Source organism: Schistocerca gregaria, chromosome 3, assembly GCF_023897955.1.
Source record: "Schistocerca gregaria isolate iqSchGreg1 chromosome 3, iqSchGreg1.2, whole genome shotgun sequence".
NCBI lineage: Eukaryota > Metazoa > Arthropoda > Insecta > Orthoptera > Acrididae > Schistocerca > Schistocerca gregaria.
In genome coordinates, this window is record NC_064922.1 from 731,982,193 (window position 1) to 731,999,705 (window position 17,513).

A 17,513-nucleotide genomic window follows, 5' to 3' on the forward strand; every position below is an offset into this window, starting at 1 on the left:
CGGCTCCGCGCCCGGTATCGCCAGCTTATCACAAGGCGGAAACAGGAGTGTTGGGAGAGGTACGTGTCGACCATTGCGTGTAATACGTCACCTTCCTATGTCTGGGAAATGGTCAAACGAGTTTTTGGGTACCAGACCCCAACAGGTGTTCCTGGTGTCAACGTAAATGGTGTATTATCAATCGACGCAAACGCATTTCCCGAGTACTTTGCTGAGCACTATGCTCGCGCCCCTGCGTCGGAAAATTACCCCTCATCCTTTCGTACTCTCAAACGGCGTTTGGGAGCGAAGTCCTCTCATTCACTAGACGCCACAGTGAACCCTATAACACTCCATTTACAGAGTGGGAGTCCTGAGTGCTCTTGCACATTGCCCCGACATGGCTCCTGGGCCCGATCGGATTAACAGTCAAATGATTAAACATCTTCCATTTGACTACAAGCGACATCTCCTCGCGATCTTCAACCATATCTGGTGCGATGGCATCTTTAAACCGCAATGGCTGGAGAGCACCATCATACCAATGCTCAAACCCTCCAGAAATCCGCTTGATGTTGTTCTTTGTAAGCTACTGGAACATATGGTCTGTCAGCGGTTGGGTAGGGTCCTGGAGTCACGTGGCCTACTTGCTCCATGCCAGGGCGGCTTCCGCCAGGATCGCTCTACCACTGATAATCTTGTGTCCCTCGAGTCTGCCATTCGAACAGATTTTTCCAGACGCCAACGCCTTGTTGCTGTCTTTTTTTGATTTACGAAAAGCGTATGACACTACCTGGCGACATCGTATGCTTGGTACATTATACGTGTGGGGTATCCGAGACTCGCTCCCGATTTTTATCTAGAATTTCCTTTCGCTTCGTACTTTCCGTATCCAAGATGGTGCCTCCCATAGCCCCCCCCCCCCCCCCCCAATATCCAGGAGCATGGGACCCTGCAAGGCTCTGTATTGAGTGTGTCTCTATTTTTAGTGGCCTTTAACGGTCTAGCAGCAGCTGTTGGGCCGTCCGTCTCACCTTCTTGTATGCAGAAGACATCGGCATTTCATACTGCTCCATCAGTACTGGCTTCGCAGAACGACGCCTACAGGAAGCCATCCACAAGGTGCAGTCATGGGCTCTAGCCGACGGCTTTCAGTTTTCGGCAGCAAAGTCGTGTGTTATGCACGTCTGTCGGCATCGTACCGTTCATCTGGAGCCAGAACTTTACTTTACTGACGATCCCTCACTGTAGTCGAGACGTTTCGACTTTTAGGTCTGGTTTTCAATGGCCAATTGACTTGGATTCCTCACCTTTGTTAGCTTAAGTGGAAGTGCTAGCAGCACCTCAATGCACTCCATTGCCTGAGCAACACCAACAGGGTTGCATATCGCTCTACGTTGCTGCAGCTATACAGAGCCCTTTTTCAATCCCACCTTGACTGGTTTATGGTTCGGTGGCATCTTCAGTGTTGCGTTTCCTCGACCCAGTGCACCACTTTGGCGTTCGACTAGCGACGGCAGCTTTAAGGATGAGTCCGTTAACCAGCGTCCTTGCGGAGGCTGAGGTTCCTCCATTGCAGGTTAGGCGTGCACAGCTGCTCGCCGGTTACTTTACACACGTTCGTAGTTCTTCTGCGCATCCTAATTACCGTCTCTTTTTCCCACCAACAGATGTTCATCTCCCGCATCGGCGGCCCAGCTCAGGGCTTACTATTGTAGTTCGCGTCCGATCCCTTCTATCTGAACTGGAGCACTTGCCTTTACCACCTATACTTGAGACCCAATCGCGTACACCTCCATGGTCTATACCTGGGCCACGGCTTCTCCTGGACCTTTCACATGGTCCAAAGGACTCAGTTCACCCAGCGGCTCTCTGCTGTCACTTCATCTTCATTCTTCAAGTGTACCAAGGCCATGAAGTGATTTACACCGATGGCTGATGGTCACGTCTGCTTCGCATATGTCCATGGAGGACATATTGAACAGCATTCCTTGTCCGATGACTGCAGTGTTTTCACTGCAGAGCTGGTGGCTATATCTCGTGCTCTTGAACACATCCGTTCATGCCCTTGGGAGTCGTTTCCTCTATGTAGTGACTCCTGGAGCAGCCTACAAGCTATCGACCAGGGCTACCCTCGTCATCCTTTTGTAGGAACCATCCAGGAGTCCATCTATACCCTGGAACGGCCCGGTCGTTCAGTGGTGTTTGTGTGGACCCCAGACACGTTGGAATCCCAGGCAACGAACTTGCCGACAGTCTGGCCAAGCAAGCTACACGGCAACCACTTATGGGAATCTGCATTCCAATAAGTGGCCTTCGTTCATTTTTACGTAGCCAGGTTTTTCGGCTTTGGGAGACAGAATGCCATAGTCTCAGTACGCACAACAAACTGCGTGCCATTAAGGAGACTACAAATGTGTGGCAGTCCTCCATGCAGGCGTCTCGCAGGGACTCTGTGGTCCTCTGCCAGCTCTGCATTGGCCACACTTTGGCGACCTCATTGGTCTCATTGGCTGATTTAGTTTTACGTTTTATTCGTGAGAGTGTGTTTTATCATTTGATCTAAATTTTATCGCATATCCTTTGTCCCTCTGTGTCCTCCACCCTAGTGCTTTTAGGGCGGAGGTGTTAATGTGTTACAGAGTGGCTGGCTTCTTCTTTTTATTCTCATGGTCAGTCAGCCATGGTAATCTGTTTTGTCATTTTAATCTCTTCTACCTGTTTCTTGCGTTTCTGTGGTTTTCTTCTTCCCTGTTTTCCATTTAAGTGTTTGTTGCCCTTCTGTCGTTCTTGTGGTTTTTCCTTTCTCTCCGTTTTGTGTTGTCAGTCTTGCTTGTTTTATTCTAACTCTAGCGACACTGTTTTATTCGGAACAAGGGACCCATGACCTACCTGTTTTGTCCCTTCCCCCCTCTTTTAAACCAACCAGCCAACCCACCAACCACTCAATTTGTTTTTATCTCACAATTCTATTAAAATTTTTTAGCATCTCCAACAGGAATATTGGAAAAGAGACTGCTAACATCACATGAGACTAGCTTAGCACTAGATAGAATATGTTCATCTTTTTCACTAATAAAAGTTAATTAGGTATTCCAAATTTTGATTTAAAGTTAGCTTTAATCTTATTTAGTGAATATAAACATCTGGGTAATTTATGATAAGGAGCCTTGGGAAGTTTAGATAACATATAATATCTGCATGCTAGTGATGGGAGAAACAGATCGGTTAAGACCGATACTGGTATTTTAGTTCTGTATAACCGGAGTTTCTCGGTATTCGTTTGGCCTCAGTTCTAACAGGTGTATTTTTATTTCGCACTAAAAACCGTGTAAAAAAAACGAAATGTCAGTTAGCCAGAACAGCAGTTCATTCGTAAATAAACCTCTTTTTTTTTAAAAAAAAAGGACTCATATTTATTCGAAAAATATGCAGTGGTTTGGAATATGGCGTTATTATAGACGACGACAAAATCGATCAGTACCATTTTAACAATGATTCTGTGCAGCAAACATTGGCGTAAGAATTGGTACAGGACTGCTGAGAAAATAACGTCCTTGTTGCTGTGTGTCCAGTGTGCGAGACTGCCCCCACCTAGTCTACACGGTAGTTTCTCGCTGCCGTCGCCCATTATATTGAAGAGTGCCATCAACCATAGTCTGCAAATGTTTTCACGAAGTAATAAAGCAATGAAGTACAATGCTGCATTTACTTTTTAAAGTTTAAAGATTTGGTTGACGCTTCTATGCAGTAATAGAAGAGGAAGAAAATCATAGTAACACTAATAAAGGAAAAACTTACCAGCAATACATTCATAGTACACAGTAAAAATAGAAAGTAGCTAATACGCTGTCTGTGTCCATATAACGCACCTTCATATGCATCTGTCTCTTGATGACAGACAAATTAACAAGAAGTTCTTAAGCCTCGATTTTCAGCCTTTAGCCCTGACTATTCGCAATGCCCGAATAGTGTTATGATCTCTAATTATACACGATTTTTGAGCAGAGATTCAAAACATTAGAATAATTAGGAGAATACTGGTGATTTTTCATGTTATTCAACCACTTATAACTTTCGGAGACAACCATCGGAAGGTGGGCGGATTCAGTTCTCTTTTATTTGCGTACTTAATTTAATATTTTGACTCTATGTACATTGAAGCTGGGTGAGTCAAAATTTTTCAGTCCTCGTTCCATTTCTATGTTCATTACATTAAATAACAGGTGAAAAACCGAATATCGATTATTTCAGGAACTGATCACATTGAGTAGTTTTAACACTCAAGTTAATACGGCGTGGAAGAAAACCGGTGTTCCAGCGATAACCATCATCCCCACTGCATGCTATTGGACTCATACTTGACGGGTATTTTCAATCACTATCGTAAATATGGATTGGCTGATATTAATATGGTTCTGCACTTGCACAAAGTACTTCATCATTGGATTGTTAGGTAACCGGAGGAATTATGCGGGACTGAGAAATGTAAACACTTATTCAGTATATTCTTAAGTTTGAAATAAATCTAAATTGTTCCCCTTGTCAGCTTTTTTGGCATTCACATCTTCAGATAATATTTTTTTTAATGTGGTCAACACTTTATTCAGAGTTTTTGGTTGTCATGTTGTTGACATATCATCTGACAAAGCACATTCTAGATCAACTTTCAGAATGTCTACTATTTCTCATGAATTATGGATTTAGGAGCAAAGGTAATTCCCTTTTTAAAATTTTGAGTTCTTCAAATGTTGAACTTGGTTTCGATAAGTTTGTGGCACGTTCTGCAAACTGCTGCTGTTAGTTGGATGTTAAGACTTTTTTTTAAAATAACTTTGCGATTTTTGCTTTGTGGCGGAGGTACATCAGGTTTGTTGTGGCTAGCGAATGTTCTCGGACTGCTTTATCAAATACTCGAATTTGCAAGTGTGCAGGAGAATCGTAATTGTTATGACAAATAGTTTCCAGTGTACACACACACACACACACATACACACTATCACGCATTTCAGTATGCATCGTCGAAAGCTCTCTCCAAAGCTACAAAGCTATGAACGTAGGTTTGCTTTTCTAAAATGTCTCTAGTTAGACAAACAGTAGGGTATAACCTTGCGTGTCCCTACATTTATCTGGGACCCAAACTGATCTCATACCAGTTTTTCATTCTTCTATAAATAATTGGTGTTAGTGTTTTGCAGCCACGACTTACTAAACTGACGATTCGGTAATACACCTGTCAGTGCCGGCTTTCTTTCAAACAGGAGTTATTACATTCCTTTTGAATAAGAGGTTATTTTAGCGATCTCATAAATATGTCTAGGAGAGCATGAGGAATCCCTTTTGTAACATCACATCATTCTTCCTCAAAGATAGTACACTGAACTCGACAGGCTGATCCAGCCCCGAATCTAATGGACCGTCAAGCCTAGATGGAATCAGATAAATGAAATAATCGTCCTTTAAATCAAATATAATTCTACTCTATTTATTCAGCTTACTGCCATAGTCAATCTAGGCCCTCTTTCATATCGTGCCACAATCGGTAGAGGACCGGGTTGCAGCACGTTACACTGGACTCGCATTCGGGAGGACGACGGTTCAATCCCGTCTCCGGCCATCCTGATTTAGGTTTTCCGTGATTTCCCTAAATCACTTCAGGCAAATTCCGGGATGGTTCCTTTGAAAGGGCACGGCCGATTTCCTTCCCCATCCTTCCCTCACCCGAGATTGCGCTCCGTCTCTAATGACCTCGTTGTCGACGGGACGTTAAACACTAAGATCCTCCTCCTGAAGCACGTTACAGTACATCACACTGAACTATCAAAATAGTGAGAGGTCAAATACAGTTCTGTAACAGTATCATTTCTTTATACTCATGTACCATCGTATACGCAGAAAAAGCTGATTAGTACCATGGTGTACTGGTTATGATACTAAACTGTTGCATGGAGGATCATGAGTTAAAAACTCACCTGGACTGTACAATTTTAATTTCTATATTCGGTTCGAGTACATTCTACGAAAGTCCACAAATAGCAAGAAGCATTGCACTGGAATGTTCTGTACCTGTACATGTACTGTATGTGTTCTGGCCAGAGGCAGTTCGCTCCGTGCTCTTGTATGTACAAATGCTGAATAAACCTTCGTTGAGTGAAGTTAGTGTTCGTCATTCATCTACTTACACCTTTCTCTACGTGACATTATTCTGGTGGAAACGCTGGGTATTGGAACTTCTGATAGCGCACATTATCGACGACACAGTGGCTCCCATCAGGCCACGACAGAGGCGCCGTTTACGTGGCGAGAAACACGAGTTCGGGCCATATTCCACAGATCGCAATCTATCGGAGATAGAAGAAGAAGAGGACGTCACGATGATAGCAGCTGTTTGCCACCACATGAGACATCCTTCGTGGTTCTCTGGTGACGATGGCCAAGAGCCAAACAAGTGGCTGAAGGTATATGAGCGTATAGCCAAATTTAACTAGTGGGATGAAACCGTGTGCTTGGCTAACGTATTTTTCTACTTGGAGGGCACTGCCAAGCAATGGTATGAAAACAACAAGAAGAAGTTCACAAGATGGGAAGTACTCCAGGCGGAACTGCCAAAGTATTTCGGCGACACACAACGACAGCAGTGCAAGGCTGAAGATAAATTAAAGTGCAGGGCAAAGCGTCCAGCAGAAACAATAGCATTTTACATTCAAGATGTCTTGGAGCTGTGTAAAACAGTGGAGTCTAGAATGAAGGATGTAGATAAGGTTGCACATCTCATGAAGGGTGTTGCTGAGGACGTATCAAGCCCTACTCCTGAAGGAGGTTTCGACAGCGGCAGACTTCATAAAATGGTGCCAGTATATCGAGACAATGCATCAAAAAATAATTACATGAAAGAAGTTTGAACAGCTTCCAAATGTCGTATCGATGTCTGTGACGGAGGAAGAAACTGATTTCACAAGTGTTCATCAGATAGTGTGAGAGGAAGTTCAGATGTCACTTGGATTGCACGACGAGCAAAACACCGAGACGCTTCAAGACGTCATAAGGGAGGAAGTGGAAAAGAAATTGAACCCAATCTCTCGGCCTTCATTTCCCTTTAAACCAGAAAAAAGTCGAGATCCAGATAAAGTTACGTTCCTACAATGCCGTATGAGGAACGTGTTTGGGCACCAAGGAAAACTGATGTCTGGAGGGCCCAGGATAACCAACCGGTATGTTTCCACTATGAACGACTGGGACATGTGGTGCGCTATTGTCGAAAAAGGCGGCGGATATTTGACAACGCCCGCGCCAGAAGACAGCAGACCGATCTTAGCCGACGCCAACTCCGGAACGACGAAGGTGAACAAGTAGATGTGGGTGCAGGATGACGTAGGTCACCATTGCCGCAAGCTGGTCGCTGGAGAGGACGCTTCCCTGCACGCCGATTAAGGTCTCCATCGCCGTTTAGAAGCTCGAACCCATCATCTAGCCGGCCCAACCTGGAAAACTAAAGGGTGCGGTCTTCCTTGGAGGTGAGGCCACCGAAGAGAAAAATCATCCGCCGTCCACCACTATAAAAATGTTAGGAAACTACTCGATATCCTCATGGATGGCCGATCAGCCCAAGCTCTTGTGGGCTCTGGAGCGTCAGATTCAGTCATTTCGGAGACGTACCGTCACCAGTTGCAAAAAACCGTATTCCACACCTACATCTACATTTATACTCCGCAAGCCACCCAACTTTGCGTGGCGGAGGACACCTTACATGCCACTGTCATTACCTCCCTTTCCTATTCCAGTCGCGTATGGTTCGCGGGAAGAACGACTGCCGGGAAGCCTCCGTGAGCGGTCGAATCTCTCTAATTTTACATTCGTGATCTCCTCGGAAGGTATAAGTAGGGGGAAGCAGTATATTCGATACCTCATCCAGAAACGCACCCTCTCGAAACCGGAACAGCAAGCTACACCGCGATGCAGAGCGCCTCTCTTGCAGAATCTGCCACTTGAGTTCGCTAAACATCTCCGTAACGCCATCACGCTTACCAAATAACCCTGTGACGAAAAGCGAAGCTCTTCTTTGGATCCTCTCTATCTCCTCTGTCAACCCGACCTGGTACGGATCCCACACTGACGAGCAATACTCAAGTATAGGTCGAACGAGTGTTTTGTAAGCCACTTCCTTTGTTGATGGACTGCATTTTCTAAGGACTCTCCCAATGAATCTCAACCTGGCACCCGCCTTACCAACAATTAATTTTATATGATCATTCCACTTCAAATCATTCCGTACTCACACTCCCAGGTATTTTACAGAACTGCTACCAGTGTTCGTTCCGCTATCATATAATCATACAATAAAGAATCCTTCTTTCTATGTATTCGTAATACATTACATTTGTCTATGTTAAGGGTCAGTTGACACTCCCTGCACCAAGTGCCTATCCGCTGCAGATCTTCCTGCATTTCGCTGCAATTTTCTAATGTTGCAACTTCTCTGTATACTACAGCATCATCCGCGAAAAGCCACATGGAACTTCCGACGCTATCTACTAGGTCATTTATATACATTGTGAAACGCAATTGTCCCATAACACTCCCCTGTGGCACGCCAGAGGTTACTTTAACGTCTGTAGACGTCTCTCCATTGAGAACAACATGCTGTGTTCTGTTTGCTAAAAACTCTTCACACAGCTGGTCTGATATTCCGTAGGCTCTCACTTCGTTTATCAGGCAACAGTACGGAACTGTATCGAACGCCTTTCGGAAGTCAAGGAAAATGGAATCTACCTGGGAGCCTGTATCTAATATTTTCTGGGCCTCATGAACAAATAAAGCGAGTTGGGTCTCACAAAATCGCTGTTTCCGGAATCCGTGTTGATTCCTACAGACTAAATTCTGGGTTTCCAGAAATGACATGATACACGAGCAAAAAACATGTTCTAAACTTCTCCAACAGATGGATGTCAGAGATATAGGCCTATAGTTTTGCCCATCTGCTCGACGACCCTTCTTGAAAACTGGAACTACCTGTGCTCTTTCCCAATCATTTGGAACCTTCTGTTCCTCTAGAGACTTGCGGTACACGGTTGTTAGAATGGGGGCAAGTTATTTCGCGTACTCTGTGTAGAATCGAACTGGTATCCCGTCAGGTCCAGTGGACTTTCCTCTGTTGAGTGATTTCAGTTGTTTGTCTATTCCTTGGACACTTATTTCGATGTCAGCCATTTTTTCGTCCGTGCGAGGATTTAGAGAAGGAACTGCAGTGCGGTCTTCCTCTGGGAAACAGCTTTGGAAAAAGTCGACAGCAAAACATCTCTGTTGAAGGTGGCTAATAGGAAATAAGTAAAACCTACATGAAGATGTATCATTCGTGTGGGTTTAAGTGGCCATACACAGCCTTTACAATTCATTGTCATCCAAGATTGTAGTCATGACGTCTTTCTCGGGTGGGATTTTTTGAAAGCTTCTCAGGCAATTATAGATTGTGGTCGCTCGAAGATTATGCTAGACGAGATGAGATATTGTGGACAGGAATATGTGCTTCCGAGTGTGTGAAGACTATGTGTGCTGGCTGAAGTGATCATTCATGCAATCTGCTCTAGAAAGGTAGTTGTCATGTGCCATGCCATGCATCAACCCATGGATCTTGCAGTGGAATGTAAGAGAAGCATACCACTGAAGAATGACTTGGTCATCCCAGCCTCTGTCGTTTCGTTTAAGAACGGATTCGGTGAATTGTGGATAGTTAACTGTCACAGAGAACCACAGATCCTTCCAAGACGCATTTGAGTAGCAAACGCTGGTGAGCGAAATTACCACTGCCACTACGATACAAGATCCTCTAGCTCGACTATCACCAGATCTCACTCAGGAACAACAGAAGAAGCTACTTGCCATTCTTCAAGCGTTCTCTGAATGCTTCAATCAACAGTTGTAGAGCAAATTAGACAAATCGACGGTGAAGCACCGGATTAGTACTGGAGAACATCAACCAATAATCCAGAGAGCATACCGTGTGTCACCAACGGGACGTCGAATAAGTCGCGATGAGGTAGAGAAAATGATGAAGAATGACATCATTCAGCATTCACAGAGCCCATGGTCGTAACCAATGGTCCTCGTCAGGAAGAAGGATGGCAGTTGGCGCTTTTGTGTTGATTACATGAAGCTTAATAAGATAACAATTGGACGTTTACCCTCTTCCACGAATTGACGATACAGTAGAATGTCTGAAGGGGGCTACGTTTTTCTCAACCATGGACATGTACTCTGGATACTGGCAAATCGAAGTAGATGAGGCTGATCGTGAGAAAACTGCATTCATCACCCCTTGGATCGTTTAATGTACCAATGACTCTTAAACGAATGAAGGACAATCTTCTAAGGCACCTGAAGTGGACGATGTGTCTTCTTTATTTAGATGGCATTATAGTGTTCTCAGAGACATTTTATGTACAAATAAAAAGACTGAGGTCCGTTTGTGTCTCCAACAAGGTGGACTGAAACTTAATCCAAGAAAGTGTCTCTTTGGAGCAAAAGAAATCAAAATACTTGGACAGCTTACACCTTGTGTCAAACAAAGGCATGCGGCCAGACCCAGAAAAGGTGAGATCTATAACGGAATTTCCTACTCCTAAAAGTATTAGAGATGTGAGAGCTTCCTCGGATTATGTTCTTATTTCCGTCGTTCTATCAAAGACTTTTGTATCAAATCCAGGCCATTCCAAGAGTCGTTAAAAGCCAATGCTAAATTTATCTGGGGTAGTGCTCAACAAGTTTCTTTCGATGCGCTGCGAAAAGCTCTAACGACTGACCCTGTACTTGAACTGTATGATGAGAGAGCACTTGCAGAACTACACACAGATGCCAGTGGGTATCATATCGGTGCTGTTCTGGTGTAGATTTCGGATGGAAAAGAGCAGGTTATAGCTTATGCCTCTAGGACACTCACAAAAGCCGAGAGAAACTACCTAACTACAGAAAGAGAGTATCTTGCTGTGATCTGGGCCATGTGCAAATTTCGATAGTATCTCTATGGAACGTCATTCACAGTTGTTACAGACCATCATTCATTTTGCTGGTAGAGTGTCTTGCTGTGATCTGGGCCATGTGCAAATTTCGACAGTATCTCTATGGAATGTCATTCACAGTTGTTACAGACCATCATTCATTTTGCTGGTTGACAGGTGTCAAGGATCCAACAGGACGACTCGCCAGGTGGGCACTACGTCTTCAAGAGTATGACATTACCATAGTGTTCAATAGTGGAAGAAAACACGAAGATGCCGACTGTCTTTCAAGAAATCCTGCGCAAGATCATCAAGACTTTGATGAAGATAGTGACTGTCTCGCTTCATTCGAGGATCTCTCTGCTGGGCAGAAGGAGGACGCCAAGATATCTCTAATTATGCTTGCCTTAAATCGGTCAGAGAATGTGAAAGGACAATTTAAGGTAGTTAACGGACTCCTTTGCAAGAAAAACTTTGATGCGTTTGGAAAGAGGTGGCTACCAGTGATTCCTAAACACATCCGCTTATATATTTTACAGAAAATTCCATGACACACCTGAAGCCGGACATTTAGGATTTATTAAGACATACTATACTATCCTCAAGAGATTTTTCTGGCCAGTTTTATTTAGGAATGCCCGTCACTAAGTGTCGCACTGTCGAGAGTGCCAGAGGAGAAAGGCAGTTCCTCAGAAACCACCTGGCCGAGTCATACCAATTCCACCAGCCGAAACGCCTTTCCAGCGTGTTGGAACTGACCTCCTCGGACAATTTCCAACGTCTGCTGGTGGCAACAGATGGATTATTGTTTGCACTGATCATGTGACATGCTATCCCATTACAAAATCCGTGCAAACAGCTGAAGCATTCGAGGTGGCCAAATTCATCGTAGAAGACATTGTATTAAAACACAGTGCCCTGAGGTCGTTAATTATGGATCGAGGGAAAGTTTTTCAATCGAATCTTGAGACAGAAATAAACCGTCGGTACAACATTACTCATCACATGACGACTGCCTACCATCCGCAAACTAACGGGCTTACGGAACGCCTTAATAAGACCTTGGCCGACATGCTATCAATGTTCGTCATTGTTCAGCAGAGCAATTGGGACGAAGTGCTACCTCTCGTGACGTTTGCCTACAACACCGCCAAACAAGACTCCACAGGATTTACGCCATTTTACCTGGTACATGGGCGTGAGGCGACGACGGACGACGATGGACACTGTTTTTCCGTTGCATCCTGATGACGTGGACGACGACTGCATCGTCCAGGTGTTAACCATGTAAGTAGGCTGTTTAGGTTTTTTTATTGGTAACACAGCCGCAACGTAGCGCTCTGTATGAAAATCACTGGCTGTGCCGTGTGCACTCTGTTGCTGGTTTGCATTGTTGTCTTCCATTGTAGTGTTGGGCAGCGGCAGCTGGATGCTAACAGCACGTAGCGTTGGGCAGTTGAAGGTGAGCCGCCAGCAGTGGTGGACGTGGGGAGAGAGATGGCGGAGTTTTGAAATTTGTAAGAATTGATGTCATGAACTGATATATATATTATGACTATTAAGGTAAATACATTGTTGGTTCTCTATTAAAATCTTTCATTTGCTAACTGTGCCCATCAGTAGTTAATGACTTCCGTAGTTTGAATCTTTTATTTAGCTGGCAGTAGTGGCGCTCGCTGTATTGCAGTAGTTCGAGTAACGATCCGCAAGAGATGTTTCTGGCCATGCCTCGGGCATGGATGTGTGTGATGTCCTTAGGCTAGTTAGGTTTAAGTAGTTCTAAGTTCTAGGGGACTGATGACCATAGATGTTAAGTCCCATAGTGCTCAGAGCCATCTGAACCTTTTTTTTTTTTTTCGATCGATCGGTCGGCAACAGCTCGCCTCAGGATTCCGAAATGACAGGACACAATCTTGCAAATACTGTAGATTCAGGTTTTGCGTCTTCACCGTTTTCTCAAGTCAAGACACATTTTCTGTTTTTCAAACTGCGAATATTGCCGGTTCAAATGCTTTGCCGAATAGCACTGAGGAACATATTTCAGACACCAGTGCATTGTTATTACAATTAATGCAACAAATGGGACAAAAGCTTCAAAAGTTAGACACAATGGAACAAAATCTTCAAAAGTTAGACACAACGGAACAAAATCAGAGACAATCACAGCAAAAGCTTCAAAAGTTAGACACAATGGAACAAAATCTTCAAAAGTTAGACGCAATGGAACAAAAGCTTCAAAATTTAGACACCACGCTTGAACAAACACGTGAAGATTTAACTAATGAGTTACATAACATTGAATCGAAATGTCAAAAAGTCTGTAATGACGTAAAAACACAAATTTGTGAGCATTTTCAACCTATTTTTTCGCGGCATGAAAATGCATTACAGAATCAAGAAGCAGCCATAAAAGAACTGCAAACTATTGTTCATGAGAGTCATGAGACCTTGCAAGCTAAAATTGACTCAGTTGCATCTATCGATTCGGTTACGCAACTTGCAAAAACTCAGGAAAACTTAAAGGACACAGTAGACACGATTTCAACACAAATGGACACTCTGAAACTTGGTTCAGGAAAACACACAGAGGAAATAATTTCACTATTGGAAAAAGTAGCCGAACTTTCAGATCAGTTCACTAACTTATCTACAAAGGTAGATGATGATCTGAATGACACAAAACCTGTAGCCTTCACTGACACTGAAGAGTATGAACAAATTAGAAAATTCAAACAGAATCAAAATTAAATCAACACGCAGTACAAAAGAGAAATGCGGGAAGTACAAGATCAGTTGGCTCAAGTAATACAAGAATTACATATTTCAGAGGACACTCGCGCTCCAGTACGGGAAGAGGGACACAGAAATACAGAACAACCACAAAAATAATAACACAGGACACTTCGGAAATTATGAAAGAAATTGTCAAAGTACACCGAATTTTGAGATGGAACCGCCGAAACGACATAACAATGACCGACATGCGACTCGCCGACATGATGATTTTGACTATAAGCTGTGCATTACTACATGTAAATTCAAAACATTTAAGAATTCTGACAACGACATTCATCCACAAGCATGGCTTATTAAATTCTCTCATTGTTTCCCCCCCAACTGGTCATTAGAGCACAGATTAGAATTTATGTGTGGCTACTTAGAGAATGAACCAGCTGTAAGAATGCGATCGATCATTCACGATTGTCACAATGAAGGAGAACTTTATCATGCCTTCCTCTCAGCGTATTGGTCTCAAGCCACACAAGACCGAGTAAAACATCGCATCATAATGATGAAAGATTTCGAACAATCTGAATTTTCCAGTCTTGTGAAATATTTTGAAAACATGTTGCACAAGAATCAGTACCTGTAAAACCCATACAGCCCCTCACAACTCATCCGGATTTACTTAATCAAATTGCCTGAACATTTAAGAAATATTATTTTGGCAGGACGTTGCAAAGATGACATTGAACCTTTTCAGGGATTCTTACAAGAATTGGAAATTGATACTGACAATCGCGGAACGCGGAAACAGGAACACAACAATTACAGGTCACATCCGTCTCAATTCCGCGATGAAAGAAATAACTGGACACGACAAGGCTATTCTCACAACACAAATCGTGACCAAAACAGACACCACCCATATGACAACCGTTGGAAGAATAATACACTCCTCGAAATGGAAAAAAGAACACATTGACGCCGGTGTGTCAGACCCACCGTACTTGCTCCGGACACTGCGAGAGGGCTGTACAAGCAATGATCACACGCACGGCACAGCGGACACATCAGGGACCGCGGTGTTGGCCGTCGAATGGCGCTAGCTGCGCAGCATTTGTGCACCGCCACCGTCAGTATCAGCCAGTTTGCCGTGGCATACGGAGCTCCATCGCAGTCTTTAACACTGGTAGCATGCCGCGACAGCGTGGACGTGAACTGTATGTGCAGTTGACGGACTTTGAGCGAGGGCATATAGTGGGCATGCGGGAGGCCGGGTGGACGTACCGCCGAATTGCTCAACACGTGGGGCGTGAGGTCTCCACAGTACATCGATGTTGGCGCCAGTGGTCGGCGGAAGGTGCACGTGCCCGTCGACCTGGGACCGGACCGCAGCGACGCACGGATGCACGCCAAGACCGTAGGATCCTACGCAGTGCCGTAGGAGACCGCACCGCCACTTCCCAGCAAATTAGGGACATTGTTGCTCCTGGGGTATCGGCGAGGACCATTCGCAACCGTCTCCATGAAGCTGGGCTACGGCCCCACACACCGTTAGGCCGTCTTCCGCTCACGCCCCAACATCGTGCAGCCCGCCTCCAGTGGTGTCGCGACAGGCGTGAATGGAGGGACAAATGGAGACGTGTCGTCTTCAGCGATGAGAGTCGCTTCTGCCTTGGTGCCAATGATGGTCGTATGCGTGTTTGGCGCCGTGCAGGTGAGCGCCACAATCAGGACTGCATACGGCATCATGGTGTGGGGAGCGATCTCCTACACTGGCCGTACACCTCTGGTGATCGTCGAGGGGACACTGAATAGTGCACGGTACATCCAAACCGTCATCGAACACATCTTTCTACCATTCCTAGACCGGCAAGGGAACTTGCTGTTCCAACAGGACAATGCACGTCCGCATGTATCCCGTGTCACCCAACGTGCTCTAGAAGGTGTAAGTCAACTACCCTGGCCAGCAAGATCTCCGGATCTGTCCCCCATTGCGCATGTTTGGGACTGGATGAAGCGTCGTCTCACGCGGTCTGCACGTCCAGCACGAACGCTGGTCCAACTGAGGCGCCAGGTGGAAATGGCATGGCAAGCCGTTCCACAGGACTACATCCAGCATCTCTACGATCGTCTCCATGGGAGAATAGCAGCCTACATTGCTGCGAAAGGTGGATATACACTGTACTAGTGCCGACATTGTGCATGCTCTGTAGCCTGTGTCTATGTGCCTGTGGTTCTGTCAGTGTGATCATGTGATGTATCTGACCCCAGGAAAGTGTCAATAAAGTTTCCCCTTCCTGGGACAATGAATTCACGGTGTTCTTATTTCAAATTCCGGGAGTGTAGTTACAGACAAAGATCGCATTTCCGCAGAAATGAACATGACAGAGATAACCATAGAAACAGACAATATGGGAACCAAAACAATTATTATCAAGGGAGACAGAATAACGTCAGACACAACGGTCCAGCGCGCAGTTACGATTCAGGGAGAAATTCTCCACCACTTAACCGACAAGAAAGAATCTACAGGAACTACCGACAAGACGACAGACGATATAATCATAACGACAGACCGGAATTTCATCAGAACTGGAGGGATTCAAAGAGAGCTGGGCCCTCTCGACAAGGTGAATTCGTAGAAGTTAGGTCTCCTAATCCCAATAACGGCGCGCGCCAACAAAGAGACAGACAATGACTCGTACCGCAGGCAGCCGCGTGCGCCGGCTGGCTCAGAGAAAAATAACATAAGCTAACCTTGAGCAAAATTCCAGTGTTCCTTACCGACGTAACCACATAATAATTGCGTTGAAACTGAAACTCTGCGTACTAGGAAGAGTAAAAGATTGCACCACATTTCACATGTAAATCGTTTATTGAAAGATAATCTGCTTTTTAACTTTGTCTTCGCCATAAAACATTTTACTTCACGTTTCTAGTATGCTTTGTCACACTGAGAAACTGTTAACATGCAACAATGTTTTGAAGTTAACTATCCAGTCTAGAACCTAGGGAACATTTTTAAACAGAAATTACGAATGCATTGTTATAGTAAACAGACGACACAGTGTTGTTATTTGTACATTCTTGTTTGTTAGTTGCACGATTACGTAACGACTATAAGGCTTACATACTTAGAAAATATACTGTTAATGAGGTTTTAATGCAACATTTTGGTTTAATTGAAAAGACATTCCTTACTTGAAGTACTTTCTGTGAGATTAAAGATGACTTTGCATTTGGTTTCTTTGATAGCTACATGATTATATCACGACGCTACTAATGTGGGACACAATTTGCATTGTGCTTTTGCGGTGTATCTGTTTTATATCTGCACAGTTTTTCTGAATTCTTCTGGAAAGTATAACATGTTTTAGTAGTAACTTTTGTGGTATAGCTACAGTGAGACAGCCTTTTCCGTAGCACAACAATACGTTACAGTACAGTACTTACTTCATCACGGCAATAAGCGTAGTAACTACGATATCTATACGCAAAGCATTTCACTTTTGTTTATCATGAGGTAAGTACACTGACTTCAGCAGTACTTTGCTTACAGAGGACGATAACTACGACACTTCCACAGAGATTATCTTACAACAAGACGCACGGTTTAACGCTACAGTACACATATTTGAGTGATTAATTTTGTACTTAAAACATTTATTTTTAAAGATATTTGAAGTACAATTATACAAAGGCTTTCCGTGATACATTTGATTCCATTGCTGTAATCTGTAACACTTGAGGATATAATTACAATAATCCTCAGTTGGGTACACGCCTACTTTGTGTACCATGTGTTTGGCAAGCACA